The sequence below is a fragment of the Camelus bactrianus genome, chromosome 6 (genome assembly GCF_048773025.1).
Source record: "Camelus bactrianus isolate YW-2024 breed Bactrian camel chromosome 6, ASM4877302v1, whole genome shotgun sequence".
In the NCBI taxonomy this organism is placed as follows: domain Eukaryota; kingdom Metazoa; phylum Chordata; class Mammalia; order Artiodactyla; family Camelidae; genus Camelus; species Camelus bactrianus.
Window position 1 is genome coordinate 39,326,948 of NC_133544.1, and position 24,915 is coordinate 39,351,862.

Sequence of the window (24,915 nt, forward strand, 5' to 3'; positions counted from 1 at the left end):
AAAAATTCAGAGCATAAATTGTACCCTTATGCTTTTCTACACTAAGCTTCTCTCCCCAAAAGTAACTATCATTTTTAGATTTCATTCCATATGCTTGTAAATATGAGCTATATATATACACACATTCTTATCTCTCTTTTTCAATATGATTTCGTATTATAAACACTTCTCTCCACTCTGCTTTTTTCTACTATTCCAGAACAAACCTAGTTTGTGACAAGAGGAACAGTGGCCCAAGTAGAAACAGTTGAAAAATAATTTGGAGGTGGGGGTGAGAATGATCACTGAGGGAAAAAAAGGTTAAAAAAGAAAAAAACCAACTCTACTCAAAATGAAGTTAATAAATCAATAATCCAAAACATAGGAAGAAATTTAATGAGGGAAAATAATCGATAAAATGATTAATTCACACCAGATGATACTAGTTTTATGAAACAGTCTGACAGATTTTTAAATTTGAACACACTGAAGATGTCAGAGACCTACAGGAGTCTTTTCATAAAGCAGCAAAAAGGCCATAAAGCAAAAACAGGGAGAACTGGCAGGTATATATGAATAAGCAATTCCAAATCTAAGAAATGAAAATTCTAAACACTGGCATGTAGACTCAATAGAGAGAAAAAAACTCTAGACTAGACAGAAGCAGGAGAAAAACTGGTAAATTCACGTAGTATAAGGCATAGAAAAAACTGAAAGAGCAATTAAAATACATAGGATGAACTAAGAGATCCCAACACAGGTCTACCAAAAGAGAAGAAAAGTGAAAACAACAGAAGCGGCATTTCAAGAGCTGAGACTTTTCCAAAAATGAAGAAAGATCCAAGTCCTCAGACTATATGTATACTCTAAGTGGATATAGAGTATACTATATGTATACTCTAGCTGGATATAGAGAGGTAGGTCCATGCTTACAGTGCACTATGATGAAACTGCAAAATACAAAGCACAAAGAGCTGCAACTTTAAGGAAACAACTAACCAGACTGCTACACAAGAAATGTCCATAACAACTTAAGAAAACCACATGCAAACACTGGTATCACTGAAATGTTTACAAATCTCTTATAATGTCATATGGGGGAGAGTGAAGATTTCAAAGTTTACTGGATAACAACCCATACCTTGACATCCTTAAATAATTATTTTCCTATGATTCTAAAAGCAAAGTGGGGACAGTACATAAAACTAGTAACTTGAAGATTTATTTCAAAGCACCTACTAAATTCACACATTTTAGCCCTTAAAAAAGCAAACTGATTGACACAAAATTGTAAAATGATTATAAATCAATAAAAAATGTTTAAAAAAAAGAAAAAGAAAAAAGAAAACTGAAATGCTAAGCAATGGAATTTTGGAGAAAAGAAAACAGCAGCATAAAAAGGAAGAAACAAATCAATTCTTGGGAAAGAACGGTGAAAGGCAACATTAAACTTTATAAGACAACATGCAACAGTATCTTTATAACCTTGAGGCAGGGAAAGATTTCTTAAACAAGATACAAAGTATAAATCATAAAAGGAAAATCCTGAGAAATTCAACTAAATTGTTTAACTTTTATTAACAAACCATGAGAAAGTGAAAAAGACAAGCCATATAGTGGGGAAAGACACTTATGATATGTGGTAAGCAAAGAATTATTATTCAGAACATATAAAGAACGCCCATAATCAAAAAGAAAAACCACCCAACAGAAAAATGAACAGCTATTTCTGAAAAAAGAAAACAAAAAGGCCAGCAAACATTTGAAAAGACATCTCCCAGTAAGCAAAAATGTAAAATCTACAGGATAACAATTCATACCCACCAGGCTGTCTAGTATTTGTCAATATCAAGTACAGTAGACCTTGAGCAACACAGGCTTGAAATGTAAGGGTCCACTTATACACATTTTTTTTAATAGTAAATATTACAGAACTACATGACATGCGATTGGTTTAACCTGCAGATGCCAAACCAGATTCAAACAGGATATGGGGGGCTGATTATGAATTATAGGTAGATTTTTGACTGCATGGAGGGTCAGCATCCATAACCCCCTGAGTTGTTCAAGTGTCAACTGTATAGGCAAGAATGCGAAACCATCATATGTTCCACACACTACTAAGGGGAATAAACTGGTACAGTTATATTGGAAAACAATTTGGCACTACCTCGGGTAAAGCTAAAAATGCACCTCTCCTACAATTCAGCAATTCCACTCCTAGATTTAAGGTCAAACAATTTGTTCAAACTGCAAATCTCAACATATTAGTGACTAGCAAAAATCAGCTTAGTAGGTCTTGGCTAGCATTCTTATTTTTAATGAAATGGACTAGCATTACATAGGTTTTATTTCTTTCAAGAAACTTTTTGTTATGTATATGTACATCTGTTAATATATGGAGTCTCATAATGTAAAATTTCTTATTGTAAGTAGTAACAAAAGTTTTTAAAAACACTATCTTAGAGACAATATGTATGCAAGTGCACCAACAGACCTATATAAAGTGTTCATAGCAGCATTGTTTATAATAGCAAAAGAAAACTGGAAACAACACAACTGCTTAATAACAGATAATAAATAAGTTGGAAAATATTCATACAATAAAATTCCATGCAGCAGTGAAAGTGAATGAATTAGAGTTATACAAGATGGTGGGAGAGTATCAGGATCATAAAGTTGAGGGAAGGGGAGGAAGTTGCAAATAAACTCATATAAAAGGACCCCATTTATAGAGTTCAAAAACAAAACAGAAACAAACAAATAAATAAAAGGATTATACACCACAGTAACTGAAACTATGCCCAGAAATGACAGTACCAAATTATATGACATGCTGGAGAAATTCACTTCACAGAAATTATGTTCAGCCAACCTCAGACATTCAGGTCATGAAAACCACGCAAATTATGAAGCACATTTCAAATGAATATTACTTCCTAATAAACTAATCAAGTACAGGTCAGAAGCAAGTAAATGAATTCAACCTGTGCGTGGATATTAAAAACTTAAGGAAACATCTTAAATGTTCAACAATGCAGCATTCAGAACACTAGGGAGCTTTCAATGTAGCTTAGCTTGTTTGAATTTATTTCAAAGATAACCAGATCTAAACACATGCAACCACTAAATAATTTATGTTCATATTTCACTCAGGACACTTACATTACTGATTAACAAGATTAAGTTGTATTAAGCATAGAAGTATTTTTGCTGAAATTCATCTATTAAATTTCATTTTCCATTCCACTCCAAAAAGTAAACTGAAATCCTTATTCCTGAAGTCTCATTTTACATGGCATTCCATTTAAATCAACTAGCCATACCAATGGAGAAGGAGGATGTCACAAATGACAAGTAAAGCAGAAGGCTCAATGAGTCCTAATCATTTTCAAATATCAGGCAACTTATTCATTCATCAAACTGAGCACTACCTAAGTGCCAGAAACATAGTTCACATTGAACAAGACAAAGTTCCCACCTCATAGTGTAAATATTCTTATAGGTGAGACAGATATCAAGCACATAACTAAATAAGCATATGTTATAATGTTAGGTAATAACTGATAATACAATGAAGAAAAATAAGGCTGAGCCAATAATAGAGGACATGCATTTTAGGTAGGGTGATCAAGGTTTTTTGAAATAACCATCGAGCAATCCCTACAAGACCACATGGCAGTAACTCACAATGCATATACACAGAAACTGAGACTGAAAAAATTTCTAGTAAATTAAAAGTATCATAGTCTACCTATTGCTTTCTATATGAAACATTTTACATTTGGTTTTAAGTAGCTTTTACTATTTTCTCTACTTGGAAACTTTAAGTTCTCAAATTTAAGTTACTAACTTTAAGAGTTAATCCTCTAACTCAGGGGAAAGAAATCTTTACAAACTTAATGTAGCTTTCTAACATCTAACATGAGATAATAATTGCACATGGACAGTGCTTTATTTTTTTATATATATAAAGCATTCTTACAAAACAGCTCTATGTGTGAGAATGGGCTCTAGAGTCAGAATACTTGGTTAAAATTCAGGTTCCTCCTGAACCGTCCTACACTGTTGGTGGGAACATACTTTGGTGCATCCATTATGGAAAACAGTATGGGGATTCCTCAGAAGATTAAAAATACACTTACCATATGATCCAGCAATCCCACTCCTGTGCATGTATCCAGAGGGAACCTTAATTCAAAAAGATACATGCACCCAGTGTTCATAGCAGCACTATTTACAATAGCCAAGACATGGAAACAATCTAATGTCCACCGACAGATGACTAAATAAAGAGCTATACGATAGAAAAAAAAAAGTTGTGGTATATTTAATCAATGGAATACTACTCAGTCATAAAATACAACAAAATAATGCCATCTGCAGCAACATGAATGGATCTGGAGATTGTCATTCTAAGTGAAGTAAGCCAGAAAGAGAAAGAAAAATACCATATATCACTTACATGTGGAACCTAAAAAAAAAAAAAGAGAGAGAGACAAACGAATTTATCTACAAAACAGAAACAGACTCACAGGCATAGAAAGCAAACTATGGTTACTGGGGGGAAGAGAGTAGGAAGGGATAAACTGGGAGTTCAAGATCTGCAGATACTAACTACTATATACAAAATAGATAACAACAAGTTTCTTCTGTATGGCACAGGGAATTATATTCAATATCTTGTAGTAACATGGTGAAAAAGAATATGAAAACAAATATATGTAGGTTCATGTATGACTGAAGCATTATGCTGTACAGTAGAAATTGACACATTATAAACTGACCATATTTCAATAAGAATATATACATATATATACAAAAAAAAGTTAATTTGACATATGAGAAATTAAACTTCAAATGAAAAAAGCTTCAGGTTCCTCCCTTTATTTGCTCTGTGTCTTTGGACAAATTATTTAACCTGTCTGCCTAGTTTCCACTGAATACTACCTATCTTGTAAGGCTGTGGAGACGATTAAATGATACTGTATGTAAAATGTTTACAGAGCCTCACAGCAAACACTCTAATGTTAGCTATCATTTATGTACCAACTATTAATATCAGCAAGGCAAATGAGCCCCAGGAAGGTAAACTATGACAGTTCAACTCACACATACAATAAAGTGGTATTTTTGTGTGTGGCAGAGGAGGTAATTAGGTTTACTTATTTTATTTTTAGAGGAGGTGCTGGGGATTGAACCCAGGACCTCGTGTATGCTAAGCATGCACTCTACCACTGAGCTATACCCTCCCCTCTTTACAATAAGTGGTATTAACTAGCAAAGCCAAATTCAAACCTAAGTTCTTCAGACTCCCAAGCACCCATACTCAGTCCACTTACATCACACATTATATAATTAAAGAACTAAGTGATGAGAAACTTGCATAAAACTTTAGAATTAATAAGGTCTAAAACCTGTAGGTCTCCTAAGTACTGACTTACAGACCAGACTGTTTCCTTGGCAAATTAAATGACTCACGTGTAGGAATAAATAATAATCATCCCACATTTTCCAGTGAGAATGTAGCATAACATCAGGTCTCTTGATGGATAATTACTAAAAATCATGTAAGTTCTGATAACTAACTGTGGATGTTACTTAGAGTCAAAATAAAGAAACATGGATAAATGACATTCTCCTCTAGTAATAGCACACAGCTAGAATCCTATGGCCCCTATGAAAACTCAATATGGAAGCTATCTTCAAGGATCTCTCACTGGATTAAAATAACATTTCTCCCTATGGTGAAAATACATGGGCTGACGGCTACAGAAAGCTAAATGCTTCAGGCTAGCAAACTACACTCCTGTATATTTGCTAATTTCTACAAATACATTAAATGAGAGAATAAGGACAAGCTGTAGTATCTACGAAAACTAAGTTAAATCCTTGGGAAGGCCTTGATGAAAGACTGGAAAAATCTAGAATGAGTTTAAAGTTGGAAAGTTTCCCAGTGCCTACATTTTCATTCCACTAAAAAAAAAAAACTAAAAAAAAAAAAAAACCAAAAACCTAGAAATCATAGACAATGAATACCTTTAGGGTATGATTTACAGAAAAAAGATTAGGAGACCCTTACTCAAAGACAAGAGACTGATCCAAATAAAAAGACAGGCAAATGAAAATAAATGTTTAAAGTTAAAACACTTAAAGTGTACAGATATCTCAAGTTCTTGTTTTAGCCAAATTTTTTAATTACCTAATCAATGATCCTAATCACATGAAGCAGGTAAGAAGGCATTCACCACACTTGAACATCACTCCTTCCACCAAGGGGTTCCCAAAGGCTTCCTGCCACTTTTCTTTTGTTCTCTGACTGTTCCCAGGAAAGGAGCAAATTGAAAACTACATGTGTCCAAGAACACACAGAATGTATCCATCAAAGTAAAAAACAAAAAAACTGCAGGGTAAGGATTTTAATTCATTTGTAATGAATAAATCTTTAATAAATCTTACTGAGCACGTGCTATGTGCCTAGCACTGCCCTAAACCCTTAGGATCCATGAATAAACATAACAGACAAAAAACTCTGCCCTACTATAACTGTGTGTCTGTGGGGAGAGAGAAGAGACAATAAACACAATCAACAAGGAAAGTACATAGTTTGTCGGAAGGTGACAAGTGCTATGGAAAATAGAGCATGGTCCATGGATCATAAGGAGGCAAGTGCAGCTTTAAACAGTAAAGCAGATCTTTTTGAAAAACATTTCAGAAACAAAGATTTGAAGGAGACAAGGGAATCAGCCATGCAGACACCTTACAGAAAAAGTAATCCAAGGAGGAGCAACAGCCAGTGTAAAGGCCCTAAAAAACAGCCAGTGGAGCTAGAGTAAAATAAGCAGGGGACAGAGTGCTGGCCCACTTAGGAGAGGTAAGAGGGGATGGGGAGAGTAGGGGTTCCCAGATTCTATCAGGACTTGTAGGCCATAAGGACTTTAGATTATCTTCTGCATATGGGCAGTTACTACAGAGTTTTGAGGAGAGAAGTGATATGATCTGGTTGTTGTGTTGAAAACGACTATAGGGAGCTAGGATAGAAGCAGAGAAACCCATTAGCAGATTAACTGTAGAAATCTAGGCAAGAGAGAAGAATGGCTTTGACCAGCCTAGTAAGCAATGGAGGTGGTAAGAAATTATTTAATTTTGGATATATTTTCAAGATAAAATAGAGCCAAGAATTCCAAGTGTGAATGAAAAAAGTCAGGGATGATTCCAACTTTTTTTTTTTAACCTAAATGCCGGATAGAGCTGCCATCAAGAAAGATGGATCTGACTGCACCCGAGGCAGGTTTAAAGAGAAACATGGAATTTTAGGTTGAGTTGACTCCTTCAGATCAATTGGAAATTCAGAACAGGCTGTGTGGAATACAGGCGGCAAGTCTAGAATGGAAATATAAAAATGGGAGCCATTAGCATACAGGTATTTAAAGCCATGACGCTGGATGAGATCACTAGGGGAATATGAAAAGAAAAGTGAACCAAAGATTGAACACTTTAAGAATGAGGAAGAATTATAAAGACAGAATGAGCAGAGCAATTTAGTGAGAAGAGAAACCCAAAAAGCAATATCCTGGAAGGAGGAGAGTGTAAACAGTTCATTTAAGTTCCACTTAGTGTACCAATCACTTCACTAAAACTAGATTTGAAGTTAGAAGTTCTTAATCAGCCTGTACTAGTCAAGGGAACAGGTAAAATATTAAATCATAATTTTTTAAAAAGAAGTATTTTTTACACACTTCCTAGGAATACTAGATTTCCTACTCGAGTCATTACTAAAACTATTCTTAGTACTAAAAGTATACTATTTTGCCTCATTTATCTTTTTAACATAAAGTCAGTTAAAAACCCACACCTTTTTTTTAAATAATTAATTTTAAAAGCCTAAGTTTAAACTGCCAACTCTCTCAAAGACCAAAAATAACATTTAAACACCAACTCAACAGCCTGGTATGCAAATAGTTATAAACTGTCATTACTTTTGTTTTTCTAGAGCTCAGATACAGAAGGTTAAGTTAAATCATGGCACTTAAGGTTTTTCCTCTTTCTGTTTAATTTTGTTTACAGAAAAAAAATAGTTTATATTCTTATCTAAAACAGTGTTTTCCCTGTGATATCCACATAAAATACATTTTTAAGATCGGGACACCCAAAGTCATATTCACAAAAACTGAAAGAGGAAGCAATGAAACTCAACTTTATTTATACATAAGAGTAATCATTTGTTAAAAAAAAAAAAAAGTTACTTGCTTCTAGCCTGTATGTATACTCTGAATTTATCTTCAAAATAACTAAAAACATAAACAGAACAAGCAGCTTATAAGGTGTTACATTCAAACATTTGAATGTTCTTGTAATGCATGGTCTCACTGTATTTCCTTATTACCTATTAGGTCAGATGCCTAAGAAATCCAGACCACTACATTTATTAACAACTTAAATTTTTTACAAAGTTTCATGAGATCCCTTAGATTTAAACTTTCTTTGCTATTAAAAAATTATAATAAGCATGCAATTAAAAATACATCTTCTATACATTTCAACTAAAATTCAAGAACTTGTCAACAGTAACAATCTTAACATGGGTTCTTTAGAAGTTAAGATTCAAAAAAGCCTTCACTTCTCAGGCCCTTTATAAAAGTCATATTGACTGTCACTTAACATCTAATTATTAAAATGTTCTCTCTACTGTTAAAGCCTATGAACTATGCAGGAGGCTTGGGGTGAGAGACCCAAGAAAACACATGCATCAAGCAAGAGAGACACTGATATTAAGGGAGGATACAGAAAAAAACTAAACTGGAAACAAAATTTTAAAGTAATAATGGGTCTTTATAATGCTGACCCTGAGTCATCAAGAAAGAGTTAAATAATACTCAATAACCTTTATAACTTTAAAGTGCTTAATATTTTTAAGGAAAAAAATTTCATTAGGCTTTGTTATATTTTAAGTTTCAGTATGAATCTCAGGTAAATAGAACACCTCATTCTCAAAGAGTACCTGATAGAGGTACTGTAATGACAGATGATGCTGTGAAATTAAAGACATTTCTAACTCAATGTTGAGAAGAGGAGAGAATTAATGAATTTTTCTTAGAACCAACAAACCCAGTTACTTATTGTTAGATATTTGAACAAAAGGAGGTGGGGGTGTCAGGTGGTGGGGGCTTGTTTATCAGAGAACACATTAAACATGAACGTCTACAGCAAGGCATGCCTACCCAAAACACAGATCAACTCAAGAGTACTCCAGTATAATTCTTGAGACAATCACACCAATCTCATGAGCAACTGCTTTAGCCAAACTTGAGACAGCGTTGCCATTTGCCTGATAGGTGAGGTACGGAGAAGTGCACATTAACTTATCAAGAATTCAAACATTAAGTCAATTCCCACACAATTCAGAGTGTTTAGTTCACCCCGAAGATGTTTCTGTATAGCACGATATGGGTGACTAAATTTCCCAAGGCTTTCCACAAAGCATCTCAAAAAACAAACAACTTTGAACAGTTATCTTCAACTGTAGCTTTTTAAGCAGTGCTTATTCAGATACCTGCTAAGGAATCCTTTTCTGGTATAGCCCCAACTATGAAGTTTGAACTCCTTCTTCCTCCTAGGAGGAATGTCTAAGATTAAACAGCCCGGTCTTGAACCTAATCAGGGTGCAGCTGGCCCAGGTTAGGAAGCCGCTCCCCGCGTCCGAGGCTGCATGTCTCTGGTACACACATGCTCCGCTCCTTCACGACCAACGTGCGGGGCTGCACATCCCACACCAGTTCCCTGATTGCCGTACGACTTTTCTAGGCTGCCAGCTAGATTTTCTGCCGAGGTCCCCAACGCCAAAAATCTCATTGTTGGAAACTGAAGGGGGGGAGGGGGAATCAGTAAGGAAGACACACCCCTCAGGGAAAGAAAGGATAACTTCCCCCGTCTCGAGGGCGGTCCAGAGATTTTTCCAAACTCTCCCCTCACGCTGCTTTCCCATCCCCAACCGCCCCTCACCAGGACGCAAGGACTCGCACGGGGCGGCGGGAGGGGGCCCTGGGAAGGGGCGAGCGCCGGTTCCCGAAGTATGCGGAGAGCGGCGAGGGCTGAAATTCCAGCATGGCGTAAGCGTGGCCCAGCTCCGGCGCAGGGACGCCGCCGGGGACGCGCTCCCTCCGTCCACCGGCCGAGGAGGCGGTAATCCGCCTTCCATCCCGGGGGCCCTCACGCCCAGCTAAAAATAGGCGCCTCGGTCACCCCAGGGCCCTCTCCTGCCGACCTCGCCCTCGGGAGACGTCCCCAGAGGAGACGCTGCGCCGGAACCGGGGTCGGGCCCGGGGCGGCCCGGCGAGGCCAAAAGGCCCCTCGGAGCCCTCCCGCCGCGGCGGCCTGGCCCAAGCAGGAACCTGCGGCGGCACCCCAGGCCCCGAGGCCTACTAGGCGGGCGGTAGCGGGCGGTGTCCCGGCCCCGCGGTTGCGCCCCAAGCCCGGCACGGCCCTCCCGTCCGCCCTGGGACCCCGTGGCCAGTGCCGCCCTCCCCGCCCCCCGCGGTCCCCGCGGCCCCAGCCGGGGCCCTGGGCGGCCTGCTCGCCCTTACCCCTGCGCGGCCGGGAAAGGAGACCGGGAAGACGCGGCGGCACCGGTGCTACAACCCGGGCCGCCTGCTCCGAGGAGCCGCCGCCGCCGCACTCGCTCAGGTGCCGTCGCGCCGCCGGGCAGGAAACGGGCGGCTTCGGGGCGGGGCGGGCTCGGTACGTCCCGGCGTCTGGGCCGGCGGTGCCCGGAGACCGGCCCCTTAAAGGGACAGGCGTCGCCGCCTTCGCCCTCGCGCCCTCGCGCCCGCCCGCCTGCTCGCCCGCCCGCTCGGGGTAAGTCCCAGCGTCCCGCCGGCTCGGGATTCCAAGGCTTTCCTCCCGAGATAACGTCCCGAAGCTAGGTGAAGGGTGGGAGCCCCAGGGCCGGAGGCGCGGCGGAATTCCCTTCACGCGTTCCCCCTGCTCTCTCTCCTTCCCCCAAACCTGATTTCGTCTTGCGTAGCCCTCCCACCGAAGCACCACCTGGCCCCCCAGACTGGAATTTTTTTTGTTTTAACCTTAGGCAAATAGTGCGCGATTTCACCCTGCCCGTCCCAGATTTCTCCCCAGAAATCACTAGAAAAGGAAATCTTCACTTCTCTGTCTCCAGAGTTTCTCTCTGAATTCTACTTGGGGCAACCCTGGCTTCAAAAACAGAGAAATTAAAAACCAACCCAAATAAGTTGTGTGCAAATTTTATGAAGCTGTTGTGTCTGCCAACTGGTGGTCATTCATTAAGATTAAGCCTGTGCGAATAACTAGAAAATGCAGAGGAAAGGAGAGGTTGGCCAGAATTCCTTCTTGTTAGTTTGCTCTTTGCTGAAAGAATGACGGCGATCTTCCTGGTCCACTGGCAAATAAGACGTGTCGATTATTATCACTTACTGCTTATCAGTCTCTCGCAGAATGCCAGTCATTGCCCAGAACATATACAAAACACTCCAAGCTCTCCGCAAATGTTCTGAGAGCTCAGAATGATTCAAACGCTTTAAGGGTGTGTATAGAGATAAAATTAGGACCCATCCCTAACACCTCCCGCTAAATCCTGACAAAGCGGAACAAGAGAAGTCTTTAAGTAACGAATATCAGAACAGTTCCTACAGCGACAGTTTCCTTTATATGGGCTGGCTAAAAACGTACTATATATTTGTATCTTACTTTTTTTTTGTCTAAGCTTTCTAGAACACCTCCAAAGTACAAATGAAAACTGAACAGTATGTGGTAGCCTGAGATGTTGAGAATTCTGCCAGTCTTCAGCCACTGTGTTCTCCAATGAAGCATTCTCTGTCTTATTTTAACTCCATAAGGGCTGCCCTCTCTTTTCTTTCTCAGTAGAGTTACTCAGCACCTCAGTGGTTTCAATGCCCTCAAAGCAATCTATCTCTAAACCGCTGGCTTCTCCTGAGCCTGTGCCAAAAGATCCAGCTTCACTGAAGCCATTAGTCTCTTAATACAAAGAGGAAAATATATCATTTCCAAAAAGGAGTTTAAGGATTCTTGATTAGCCTACAAACAATCATCTAATTTCCTCTGGTTGATACTAAAGCAGGTTTTAGGTTAGAATAAAAAATTTCTTTTCTGACTTAAGTAAATAAATGGAGTTTAGAGACATGTTTACTCTAAATATACCATTTCTGGTAGTGAGGGATCACTTATTTTTGTGATAATATTTTATTTATTTTTGTGGTATTTTCCATAGTTTGAAGCAAAGAAGCATAAATGTATCAGTTCTTTCAACTTCTCTGAGTGATTGGACTTTGACTTTTTAAAAGGCAAGTGACTGCATGCTTCATTCTTTATAAGCTTTCTATTTATTCACATCCATACAGAAAGATTTACTAGGACTGTTATACATGATAAGCTCTTTTAGGAATTAAGATCTGCCCTCTAAGTTTTGAAGTATAATATAATGTATTATCATTAACTATAATTAACACATATAATTAACCTAAGATAAAATTAACCTTGGTTACTGCTTACTACCCTCTAATGTTACTGAAGCGGCAACTAACTTGCTTAAAAAAAAAAAAGGATTAGCACTTCCAGCATCTGAAGTACCTCTAGTTTTAACAACTAAGAAATTAAATTTTATTGAAAATGATAAAGTGTAGCACTGTTATCTAGATAATATTCCTTTCTCTCTCTCTCTGTCTCTGTCTCTGTCTCTGTCTCTGTCTCTCTCTCTCTCAGTTTAACAAAGTGCAATTTACTGGAGATTGCCTTCTGACTTTTAGCATGTAATAATCTTTTTCTGAATTTTGGAGAAGTTTTAAAGGCACATAGTACACATCTCTTCAGCAGGTAGAGAGAAAGCCGGCTATTCCTGTTTTGTCTAGGGAAGACTTCCCAGAACTGGTGAGTTATGTAGAGATTTGAATAATGTATGAGTTACATATTACATCTTCTACTCCACCATTTCAGGGATGGCAGAGGTGAAAGTATAATGGAAGCATTTCACAGGACTAAAAGTAAAGGGAAGATTCCAGGTCCATCTTCTCCACCCAAATAATGGAGTCAGGGAGTTCATAAAAAACATCTACAGTTGCATATCTAGAAGTAATCAGCTATTCTAACAAAGCATCTGACACATAACTGCTTATGAGAAGTCTACATTGTTCCCCTTTGACATGTAGTCTCTTCAAGCATATGGCATTTGAGTGATTCCATAATGAACTAAAGTTGACCATACATTACTTGCCACTCTGCATGGAGAGGTGGGATCTGTGTCCCCTCCTTTTGAATCTTGGAGGGCTCTGTGACTGATGTGACCAGTAGGATATGCCAGAAGTAACACTGTGCCAAGTTCTGGGCACAGATTATAAGAGATGGGCAATTCCACTTCCTGTCTCTTGAACTGTTGATCTTAGAGCCCTAAGCTTCCATGTGGGAAAGTCCAACTACCTTGCTGGAGAGACCATGTAGAGAGGCCTTGAGACTACACGGGGAGAAAGAAGGAACTAGCTGGGCCCAGCCTTCCATCTGTCCCCACCAAGGTGCCAGACATGAATGGAGACTTCTAGAACCCTAGACAATCCATGCCACAAGCTAAATACCACCAATGGATCCTAGTCTGTACTTCATGGAGCTAAATAACCACCCAGCCAAGCCCTCCTTGAATTTCTGACCCTATATAATTTTTGGATGGCTTGTTGTACAATAATAGATAAGCAGAACATTTTTCTTCCATTTCTAAATAGCTGCAAGAAATCTTAGAGTCTCATTTAAGCAGAAGGGAATTTCCACTTTGCCCATACAATCCCGAGAATTAAAAGTAAAGGGAAGATTCCAGGTCTGAGACATCACTGGAACTTTCAAGGGAAATTTGTGCAGAAATAAGCAGGAAGGTAAAGCTTCTTTGTAACATAATTTAACATTATTGAGGGTACCTTCATGTCTCCTATCTTCAAAGGCTGTCCAGTGATTGGAAACTGATAGATTAAATGAGGAAAGAGGAATCAGTATTCATTCTGCACATGCACGTGTTTAACATACATTAGCACACACAATCATCAAAACAACCCTATGGTACTAGTACTAATACTGTAGGACTAGCTTGCACTGAATAACTAACTAGCTCAAGGACACAGAGTTCAAAAACCAGCACCTGAACCCAGATCTGTTTGACTCCAACTCCTGTGCATGTGCCACTGCACTACGTTGACTCCCAAAGTATAAACTTTTAGATGTACAAACAATTAAAATGTGAGTTTTCAGGGGGAGGGTATAGCTCAGTGGCAAGAGTGCATGCTTAGCATGCACGAGTCATGGGTTCAATCCCCAGTACCTCCATTAAAAAATAAAATAGATAAACCTAATAACCTCCCCCCCAACAAAATTTAAATAAAATAAAAATAATATGTGAGTGTTCATTTATATATAGGATTCCCTTACTTATTATATTTTTTGTCATTAGCATAAATAATGAGCATATAGATAACACTAAATTAAATCAGAAATATTAAATTGGCTGCCAGCCAGCATTAGGTAAACTCTTCTAACCAAAAAAATATAATATTGAAATACATACATTTTGTCCAAGTACATCTAGCAATTGAAAGAAACAATCTTTAAAGGATCTTTGATTCTTGATTTCATGATTTTATATGCTTCCTTCTAAGGATTTCTGTTAAATACTGAATTTGCAATCACAGAACCTAGTTTTGTTCCCCAGCTCTGCTCCTTTTTGCTCTGTGACTTTGGACAAGTCACTTCACTTCTCAGACCTTTCATTTCTTCTTTCATTAATTAAAGATAAGAGTACTTGGCTTCACAATTATCAGAGAATACAAATCAAAACTACACTGAGGTATCACTTTACACAGTTCAGAATGGCCATCATTAAAAAGTCCACAAACAATAAGTGCTGGAGAGGCTGTGGAGAAAAGGGAACCCTCCTACACTGTTGATGGGAATGTAGTTTGGTACAGCCACTGTGGAAAACAGTATGGAGTTTCCTTTTAAAAACTAAAAATAGACTTACCATGTGATCTAGCAATCCCACTCCTGGACATGGATCTGGAGGAAACTCTAATTCAAAAAGATACATGCACCCCAACATTCATAGCCACCCTATATACAACAGCAAAGACATGGAAACAACCTAAATGTCCATTGACAGATGATTGGATAAAGAAGTTGTGGAGTATACATACAATGGAATACTACTCGGCCATATAAAAGAATGAAATAATGCCATTTGTGGTAACGTGGATGGACCTAGATGTTATTATACTAAGTAAAGTAAGTCAGAAAGAGAAAGAAAAATACAATATGATGTCATTATATGTGGAATCTAAAAAAAAAACACAAATGAGCTTATTTATAAAACAAACAGACTCACAGACATAGAAAACAAACTTATGGTTACTGAAGGGGAAAGGGGTAGGGTGTAATAAATTGGGAGTTTGGGATTTGCAGATACTAACTACAATATGTAAACTAGATAAGCAACAAGATCTTAATGTATAGCACAGGGAACTAATTCAATGTCTTGTAATAACCTATAATAAAAAGACTGAAAAGGAATATTTATATGTATAACTAAATCACTATTCTGTACACAAGAAACTAACACAACATTGTTAAACCTGCTGTACTTCAATTAAAAAATCAATCAATCAATCAGTGAAGCATTACTAAACCAGGTCTAGAAACAGAAAATTGGCAACACTCCAGAAGGTCTCCCCTGGTATACCATTTCAGTTACTACTTCCACCCTCCTCTCCACTATCTTGACTTGTGAATATATAATTAAATATTGCCTTTTTCAATTTTATATGAATAAAGCCATACAATATATACTACTTTGAGTCTGGCTTTGTAGCCAACACTATTTGTGAGATCCATCCATGTTGTTGTAGATCATTCATTCCCATTGCTATTTATAGTACAATAAAATATACTACAATTTTAGGAAGACACTTGGCTCAAAGGATTAGTGTGAGAATTAAATGAGATTATGTATTTTTAAATATTTTTAAACTATAAAATGGTATATAACTTTTATAATAAACAAACACCTTATTACATGTTCTTACTCAACATAAAAAAAAGACATTCAACCTTAATTATACTGAAAGATAACTACTATATTAGCTACTTTTCATATAATGTATGTAATTGGTAATGCTAACAACAATCAAGTAAAATGTAATTGCACTCATTTTACAGTGGAGAAAGCGGGCTCAAAAAATCAGGTAACTTGCCTAGACCAAATGGCTAGTAAGGGGCAAAGCTGAGTCTGAAACTCCAAAATCCAAGCTTCTTCCAGTCTACCAGACTACCCCCCACATGCCAACAGGCTAGGTTATAACTTGTTTTTACAGCATAAAAAAAGAAGATTTGAGGACTTTCCTCTCACCTCAAGCCAAATCACTTTTATCCCCACCAGATAGGTAGAAATTGTTCTTATCTAAAAACTTTAAATATAATTCAACATTCTTCTTCAAACAACTATTTCAGTGTTTAATATTTACTGACCCTCACTGTTGTGTAATTCTTCTATGTTCTGAATTCAATCTTGGACACAGTTTTAATTGCACATTCATTGTTAAAAAAAAAAACATTTGGTAACAAATAAATAAATAGAAGGCAGTTTTTAAAAAAATACCTGCCCTGAGATTCACATGCAGAGATGATCCAGATAATATTTTAAAATTTCTTCCATTCTTAAAAGCTATGCATATTTTTATTGTAACCATGATTGTAAATACCAAATGAAGTAACACATGCAAAAATTTTAGATAATGTTCTGTTTTTTAACATCTATGTTTTCTGACTTTAAGATTAACTCATGAAGTTGGCGAGACTATCGCATATTTTAAAAGACGAACCAAAGAACTGTGGTAAGTTATTCTTGATTGGATCCTCTTGCAAAAAAAATGTTACAAAAGATATTCTGAGTACAAATTGGAGTTACTTAAGTATGGACTGGGTATTGGATAATATTAAAGGACTATTGTTAATTTTTGAGGGTATACTAATATATGTGGTTGCAGTATATAATTATATAGAATACCCATATTTTTCAGAAACACCTGTTGAATTATTTTGGAGTAAAACTCATGATGTCTATAACATACTTTCAAATGATCCAGCCAAAATATGCATAGAGAAAGGCAATATGTAAAAATGTCAGCAACTGTTGTGTCTAAGAGGTAGGTGTACTGGTGTATATTGCACTGTTTTTCAACTTTTCTATATGTTTGAAATTTTTCACAATAAAACGCTGAGGAAAAAATCCAAAAGAGACATATGGTTGTTGTAGAAAATTTTCAGGAAACAGAAAAATGTGAGGATAAAATCTGTGTGGTTTTAAGCCATTTTGTATGTTTTGTGAGGATCCCATTTCTCCATAAATACTTGAAGAGTTCGTTAAAATCATCCTTGTGGTTTTCTCCTTTCTCTAATCCAGTTATTCCCAGGTCTTATCTTTCAGTTCTCTCCTCATCTCTGCAATCCTCTCTTAACATTTTTCACAGCCCTCTTTAATAGTGGATGCTACACTTTTACTAATAAGAGACCTAAGTAACGTGCAGGGTAAAAGAATATTAAGTGACAAGATTTACGTGTTTACTAAGTTAGATCAGTTGATTAGTATTAACTATTCAGTGAGGCCTAAATAAAAAATGTGGTCAACATGCAGACTGCTTAGTATCACATAAAGAAAAAAAATTACTCTCTTTCACACTGCTGCCTGTACAAACTTCACTCTAACCAGCCAAGTTGCAGGGATGAACCTTGGCCTGAGGAATCAGGCGAGAGAACATGAGTATTTCAGCATAAACCATCACCACTGCTGCCCAAATAATTCTTAAGAGTGTGACCTGGTGAGGGCAAATCAGTAGCAAGAAATCAAACCAAGTCAGCAATATTTGCAACATACACAGCATCATGTTAGGTTTTGAATATAAAACGTGCATTTGAAAATTTGTGTCTTCCAGAATGGTGCCTACTTTTTAAATCAGACTGCTATTTGCTTGCTCATATTCAGCTCTTCATGATAACTCTTACATCCCAGCCAGTCCTTGCCCAGTGTTTTTCTTCTCCATCATCTGACAACCCTGTAACTATCCTTTCCCAGGCTTTGTTCCATTTATTTCTGACCATGTCTTCAGTTTACCAATTTCCTTTGATCTGGGTGAACAATTTTTAAAAGCCACCTTTTGGTACTTCCATATATTGTTTTGGAAATTTTATGAGAAAGGTAAACAGACTGCAAGCTTCATTGCAAATCATTATTCTGTGAAGGCTGTAGAATAATTCCTCTGGAGGCTGACTCTCATGACACACAGCTCTGGATGCCAGCCCTCTGGGCCTCCGCAGAGGCCTCAGTCCATCAGCAATGCCCTTTCTGTCTGTATCTTCAGCCTTTCCGTCTCTATCAGCCATTAGTGCATTCAAGGATCTCTCCACTTAAAGGAGGAGGAAAACAATTCCTTCAAACTCCAGACTGCCCATCAACCCCATCCCCTACAAAGCCAGGTTTCTGATTGATTGGATACGGTGCAACTTACTTGACTGTATTGTGACTACCCATTCACTCACTCCTTATACTCCGGTAACCTGCTTCTGCACCCACAACTTGACTCTGAAACGCTTCTCCTCAAAGTCACCAATGACCTCCCTGCTGCTAACTCCTCTCTGTCATGTGACACTGCTGATTACTTCTCAAAAGACTTCTCTTTCCTTGACCTTGGTGACCTCACCCACATGGCTCTTCTGCCCTCTCTTTTCCTCCTCTCTAGTCTTAAGCTTCTTCTCAGTCTGTTTTTGAGTTTGTCTTCTCTATCACTTCTGTGTTGATGTTCCTCAGGGTTCCAGCCTTGTCCCTTTGCAGTACCTCCCTGGTCTTATATTATAATCTGTATTTTGAAGCAAAGGCCAAATTGCTGCATTTTGCAATGCCTACCACTAAGGAAAAGGCATCTATATTAGTCAGAATTCTCCAGAGAAATAAAACCATGTGGGGAGAGAGAGAGAGAGGGAGAAAGAGAGAGAGAGAAGAGCAATTGATTGATGTTAAGGAATTGGTAAACTATTCATTCACATGATTGTGGAGGCTGGCAAGTCCAAAATCTTGCAGGTGGGCAGGCAGGCTGGAGACCTAGGGAAGAGTGAACATTGCAATTCAAGTCCCAAGGCAGTCTGCTGGTAAAATTCACTCTTCTTTTGGGGAGGTCAGATTTTCTCATTTAAGGCCTTCAACTGATTGAATGAGGCTCACACACCTTATGGAGAATAATCTGCTTTACCCAGAGTCAACAGATGAAAATATTAATTTCACCTAAAAAATACTTTCACAGAAACACCTAGAATAATGTTTGACCAAATATCTGAGTATCATGTCCTAGTCAAGTTGACACATGAAATTAACCATCAGGGTATCTTTGGATTCTGGAGGCAACATATACCACATTTGGGTCTGCTACTCTAACTCATTTACTGGGCAACTAGTTATGCTAATTTTGAGTAGGGCCCAAATCTGGAAGGAACTCTGTAGTAGGTCTAAGGACTGTGTGCCATCTTGTCAGTTGAGCCCTGGACCCAGAAGACCCATCAGAGAAGATGAGGATACTATGTAAAGCCATTGGCAAGTCTCAATGGGAGAATCAGAGTGCAGACTTCTAGGTTTGGGGATATGCTGAATGCCATTGTCCTCTAATCAACTGAGCACCTGATCGTGGAACACCAACCGACCAGGTGACCTGAGCTGCCTATTGTGAATTGGGTGTAATCTGACCCATCAACCCAAAAATGTTGTCATTGGAAAGGTTGTTCATCATCAAAAAAATATGGTTTATGTGGTTTATGTAAGATCTAGCTTAAAAAGGTTCTGAAGGCACAAATGAGTTTAAAAAAAAGAGCCATACACATTGGTAACCAATTCAGAGTACATATTCCATCTTGTAGAAGAGCATCTTAATATTGCAAGACATTGTCTCTGTCTCTTATTTGTTACCAAAACTGGGTCTTTGCTAGCCATTCCATTCCAACTATTCTATAATGTCAGCTACTTCTAGTAAATCCCTTGCCTCACTTTTTTTTTTTTTTGCTGTGAAATAAGTCTCTTTGTCAGAATAATGTGTGGGATTGTGTGACAGTGAATAGGCTTTCAGTAAGTAGACAGATGATGATGATGGCAGAAGCTTTGCATGCAGGGAAAATTAATCCATATCTAGAATGAGTGGCTATTCCAGTAAGGACCAATCAGTCCTCCCTTCAAGATGGAAGGTGTTTCATAAAATCAACCTGCTGTCTGATGGCTGCTATTCCCCCCAGCGTATGATGTCATACCAGGGTTCAGTGTAGGTTTCTGCTGTTTGTAGTCTGGGCACTTAGCAGTGGTGGTAGACAGATTAATCTTGGTGAGAAGAAGTTCATGTGCTTGAATCCTGTGTAAGCTCCATCTCTGCTACTACCACTTGACTTATGAGCTCACTGAACAAATTGCAGGTTGGCTGAGGAAAGACACTGGTATATCCTAGGAGCCCATCTTGCCTACCTGATTATAGTGAATTGCAATCTTATGCCCTAGCTGAGCATTTTCATGGGAAAGAAATACCCTTAAATTCTACGTCCATTATTAAGTGAGCACATCCACGTGCCTCCTTCCCAAACCTTCTTGTTATCAATTCTCCAATCTTGTACCTTCCAAGTCCCTGACCTCCGGCCCATGAATTTATGTAGATGTAAATATATAAGCATCTCTCCTTCCAGGAAAAGTGCATACCAGATGTATGGCTTGATTTTCTGCCCACTGGGAAAATTTTTCCTCTTCATAGTTCTCCAGGGCCACCCCTGAATGGGGTTGTGATTCTAAAGCAGTTTACCTTCAGCTGGTACCCACATGTTGTTGCATCCCCAAACCAGGCTCAATTTTTTTCTTGTTCGATTAGGTGGAATTTCTTATGAGACAATAGGTGTGAATGAAGGAGAGGTGGCACTGGCATAGATTGTGTGGTAGTCTTTTTTTTATTTAATCCCACAGACAAAGTGTATAAGTACAGAAACCAAGGGGAAGAAGTCAGAGTGGTTCTTCTCATTATTCAACTAATTATCTGCTTACAAAAATTTTGCTTCTGATCTCCGCAGCTTTAGAGGTCTTAGCTCCCAAAGGAAGAAGGCTTCTACCAGGAGACACAATGTAATTGTATTTGAAGTGAAAGTTGAGGCTTCCATCTGCCTATTTTGTGTTTTCTCAAGCTATTGAATGAGAAGAGGGATACATTCTACTGATTGGAGTGATGGAGCTGTACTCCCAATGGGATCTGACTTCTGCTAGGTTTTGTCATAACTCAGGTGACCAACTTGTACCAGTTTGCCTGAGATTTTCCCAGTTTTATCACTCAAGGTCTCCCATCCCAGGAAACACCCCAGTCCCAGGCAAACTGGGACAGCTGGTCACTCAACTATATTCCCTGAGACATTGAAGGCATTCAGCAAATTTGCTTTAGAGTAGATCTTGTTTATGTCAGGCTAAATCCATCCCTACCCTCACAAAATATTTCCTTGATGACACACAAACTTATTTTGCATCCCAGAGAGAAATGTCTGATGCTAACGTTGGCTTGCTCCTTCGTTTGCTCACTTCTCCTCATAAACATTATCTTCAATGTTTCACATGTCTTTAAGGACAGTTATGCTTCCTTGGCAAGTTAAAGAGAAAACCCTGGATGTCATGCTCATTTATGCCCTTTACTCATATTTTCACATATTTTCCAGGACATGAATGTAGTACTTTGACTTGTATCTTTTTTGTGAATTCTCACTAACCTAATTTTTCTAGCACTATGGAAAATTTATGTTAGATCTGCAAGAGATCATAGAAAGCATCTAATCCAACCCAAATATTTCATGTTTATTTGCAATGCTTTGTTATTTAAATTTTATTATTTTTGTTTTAGTTTAGTTTAGTTTAGTTTATGATTTGTCATGCTCACCAAGCATTCATTTCTTTAGCTGACCAAAAATTATACTTACACGTTGAATCCAACAAGTAGTTTATTTTTTGCTTGTGATTGTATGATTGTGAGCTCTAACTTTCCAAACCTAGAAAAAGCTCAGTGTTCTTTAATATCCCATCAGAAATCACTACTCAATGAGGGCTTGTTGATGAGGGACCCTGGTCTTCTAAGTATTGAACATCAGTCTCATTTTCTATTTTGTCTGGATAATGACATCAGTGATTGTCAGAAGATCTGTTTGCAGATGGAGCTGGCTTATAGCACCAATCACAGAGTAGAACTCAAGATTAAGTTTTTTTCTTTTCATTTCATGTCAGAAGCAACTGAGGTAAAACAATACGCTCCCACAAAACCTCCATTGGTACTACTATCAATCAAATAATGGGACAAATAGATCACTAGTCTTGTGTTATATTCTTACGAATCAGCTCTAATCTTTCAAGGACAGCAATAAAGAAAAGCAGAATTTGCAGAAACAATGAACTGCAAATTTACATACTAACCAAGAAATTTTCATCATGCTTAGAAACTCATACCAGGGTTTGTCAGTTTACCTCCTATAAAATTGCCAGGAGAGGAGATTTCTACTGTCAGCTCGAAGCCAATGAAAGTTATTGTTGTTTTTACCACTTTTTCCCTTCTTTGACTTTAAAATTTACTTTTTGTAACTTATTTTCTTCTACTGAGTGCACTGGGACTGTTACAGGAGATCTGAATTCCCGTTAGTTCAGGAGATTGAAAAGAAACCAAATTACAGAAGCATAAAGGTCAACAGCAACAAACTCCATTCAGCTTCCAGCCTGACAATAGAGGATATAATGTCAAGATTAGTGAAAAGCTCAGATCCAAGCACTGATACTCCAGTGAAAAGTTCAATGAATACTTTTGTCAAAAGTTGTTTAGAATGAGAAAAGAGAAATAACACATATCTCTGAAAAAGAAAAAAAGATGTTTTGATTGGAAGAAGTATAAATCAACAGCTGAAGCATCACACAAAGCATCAGGTTTGAATGATTCCCAAATTTTTTCCCATTTCTTTTCATAATTCTTGTAGTTAATCTTGTCCCATCAGTTGTAGGAGTCTATCGTAGGTGGCAAACAATTTTTAAATGGCTTCAAAGCAGAAATTGAATCTAGGATAGAACTGCAAGATCCTTTATTAAGACGTCAGAGAGGTTTAAGGTGGTGTCTCGTAGATTCTCTCAGACAGACAGAAGGACTTCTAAAGATTTTAAGAGTGTATCATACAGACTGTCTCTGTTTAAGCAGTGGGGCGTCTAAGAATCTAAGGCCATTGTCCCACAGCAACTTCACAAGGAGTCCAAGGTAGATAAAAGCTTATTTCAAGAAGATTTGTCTGCCTGGCTTTTATATAATGGAATGGATTATAAATTAACACTCAGGAAGTCCACAAAGTTTTAAAAGTAATTATATCAGCATGATCTGAAAAAGACAGAGACCTATAGCACCTGCCAGGCCTTTACCAGCATCTCTCAAAGTGTAGTCCACAAATTATCTGTGATCCACATCAGACCCACTGGTCTGAATTCTGGGGGAGGAGGGATATCCAGGACTTAACGTTTTTAATACATAATACTTGTGAATGTTGAAGTTTGATATCCACCTTAAACATACCTACTTACTTATTCCTAAATAAATTATTCTTGTGGCACTGCTTTCAATTCCCTCATGTTGGAATATCACCGCCTTCCATTCCTCACATAATATCCATAGTTTAAATTTTACACATTCTATCCTTTCAGTAAATAGTGGTGGATAAATTGGACAAGGAAAATGTGATGCCTGTCTCACACTATATACACATACAAATTAATTTAAAATGGATTGTAGCCCTAAATATGAAAAGATAGTACTTTTAGTAGAAAACACAGGAGAATATCTTCATAATCTTGAGGTAGACAAAAGTTTATTAAATAAGAGGAAAAAGTATACGCATAAAACAAAAAGTTAAAAATTGCACTTCATTAAAATGAAGAGCTTCTTTTCATCGAAAAACACCATTAAGAGATTGAAATTCAAGGTAGAGCTGGGAGAAGATGTTTGTAATACATGTATCCAGCAAAGTCTTTGTCTCTAGAATATGAAAAAAGCTCCCATAACTCTGAAAGGAAAAGGCAGACATCCTATTTGTTTTTAATGGACAAAATACTGAAATAGGCACTTTACAAATGATGTTATCCAAATGGGCAATAAGCATATAGAAATATGTCCAATATAACTAATCATCAGAAATTTGCGAATTAAAGCTACACTGAGCAACAAATAAGAATTAAAGATGTTCAATGTTATTAAGTCGTTAGGGAATTGCTAATTTAAAACATAATTAGATCCCACTACACACATGATTGCTAAAATTAAAAATTCTGACAATACCAAGCAGTGACAAGGATACTGAGCAACTGAAACTCATACATTGCCTGTGATAATGCAAAAATGGTACACCATTTTAGAAAACAGCTTGGCAGATTTTTATAAAATTAAACATACCCTTACCATATGTATTGGTTTGCTAGGATTCTCACAATAAAATTCCATGGGCTGATTGTCTTAGACAATAGAAATTAATTTTCTCACAGTCTAGAGGCTAGAAGTTCAAGATCAAAATGTCAGCAAGTTTGGATACTTCTGAGGACTCTCTCCTTGGCTTGCAGATGGCCACCTTCTTATGGGGTCTTCACATGGTCTTTCCTCTGTGCACTTGTGCTCTTATCTCTTCTTATAAGGACACCAATCATATTGGATTAGGGCCCATTCTAATGACCCCATTTTAACTACCTCCTCATGAACTTACATAATAAACATAAGTATCTAATTTAAAAAAAAAACGAAGATGAAGAAAGGACTAATGATTACCACTATACCCCCTCTAGAATGGCTAAAGAGAATACTA

At 37.8% G+C, this 24,915-nt stretch overlaps 2 protein-coding genes across 7 annotated transcripts in view; one reads left to right on the forward strand and one right to left on the reverse strand.

Annotated features, from left to right (window-relative positions):
- Positions 1-10,699, reverse strand: part of KTN1 (kinectin 1) — a 99,752-nt gene extending 89,053 nt beyond the window's left edge. For all 6 annotated transcript variants that reach the window (XM_074365481.1, XM_074365480.1, XM_074365484.1 and 3 more), the window contains exon 1: positions 10,563-10,699. The gene's annotated coding sequence lies outside the window, so the exon portion shown is untranslated. The remainder of the gene's footprint in view (positions 1-10,562) is intronic.
- A 2,132-nt stretch (positions 10,700-12,831) lies between these two features.
- TBPL2 (TATA-box binding protein like 2) overlaps positions 12,832-24,915 on the forward strand; it is a 95,966-nt gene continuing 83,882 nt past the window's right edge. Inside the window, exons 1-2 of the mRNA XM_074365490.1 lie at positions 12,832-12,894; positions 16,824-16,883. The gene's annotated coding sequence lies outside the window, so the exon portion shown is untranslated. The remainder of the gene's footprint in view (positions 12,895-16,823; positions 16,884-24,915) is intronic.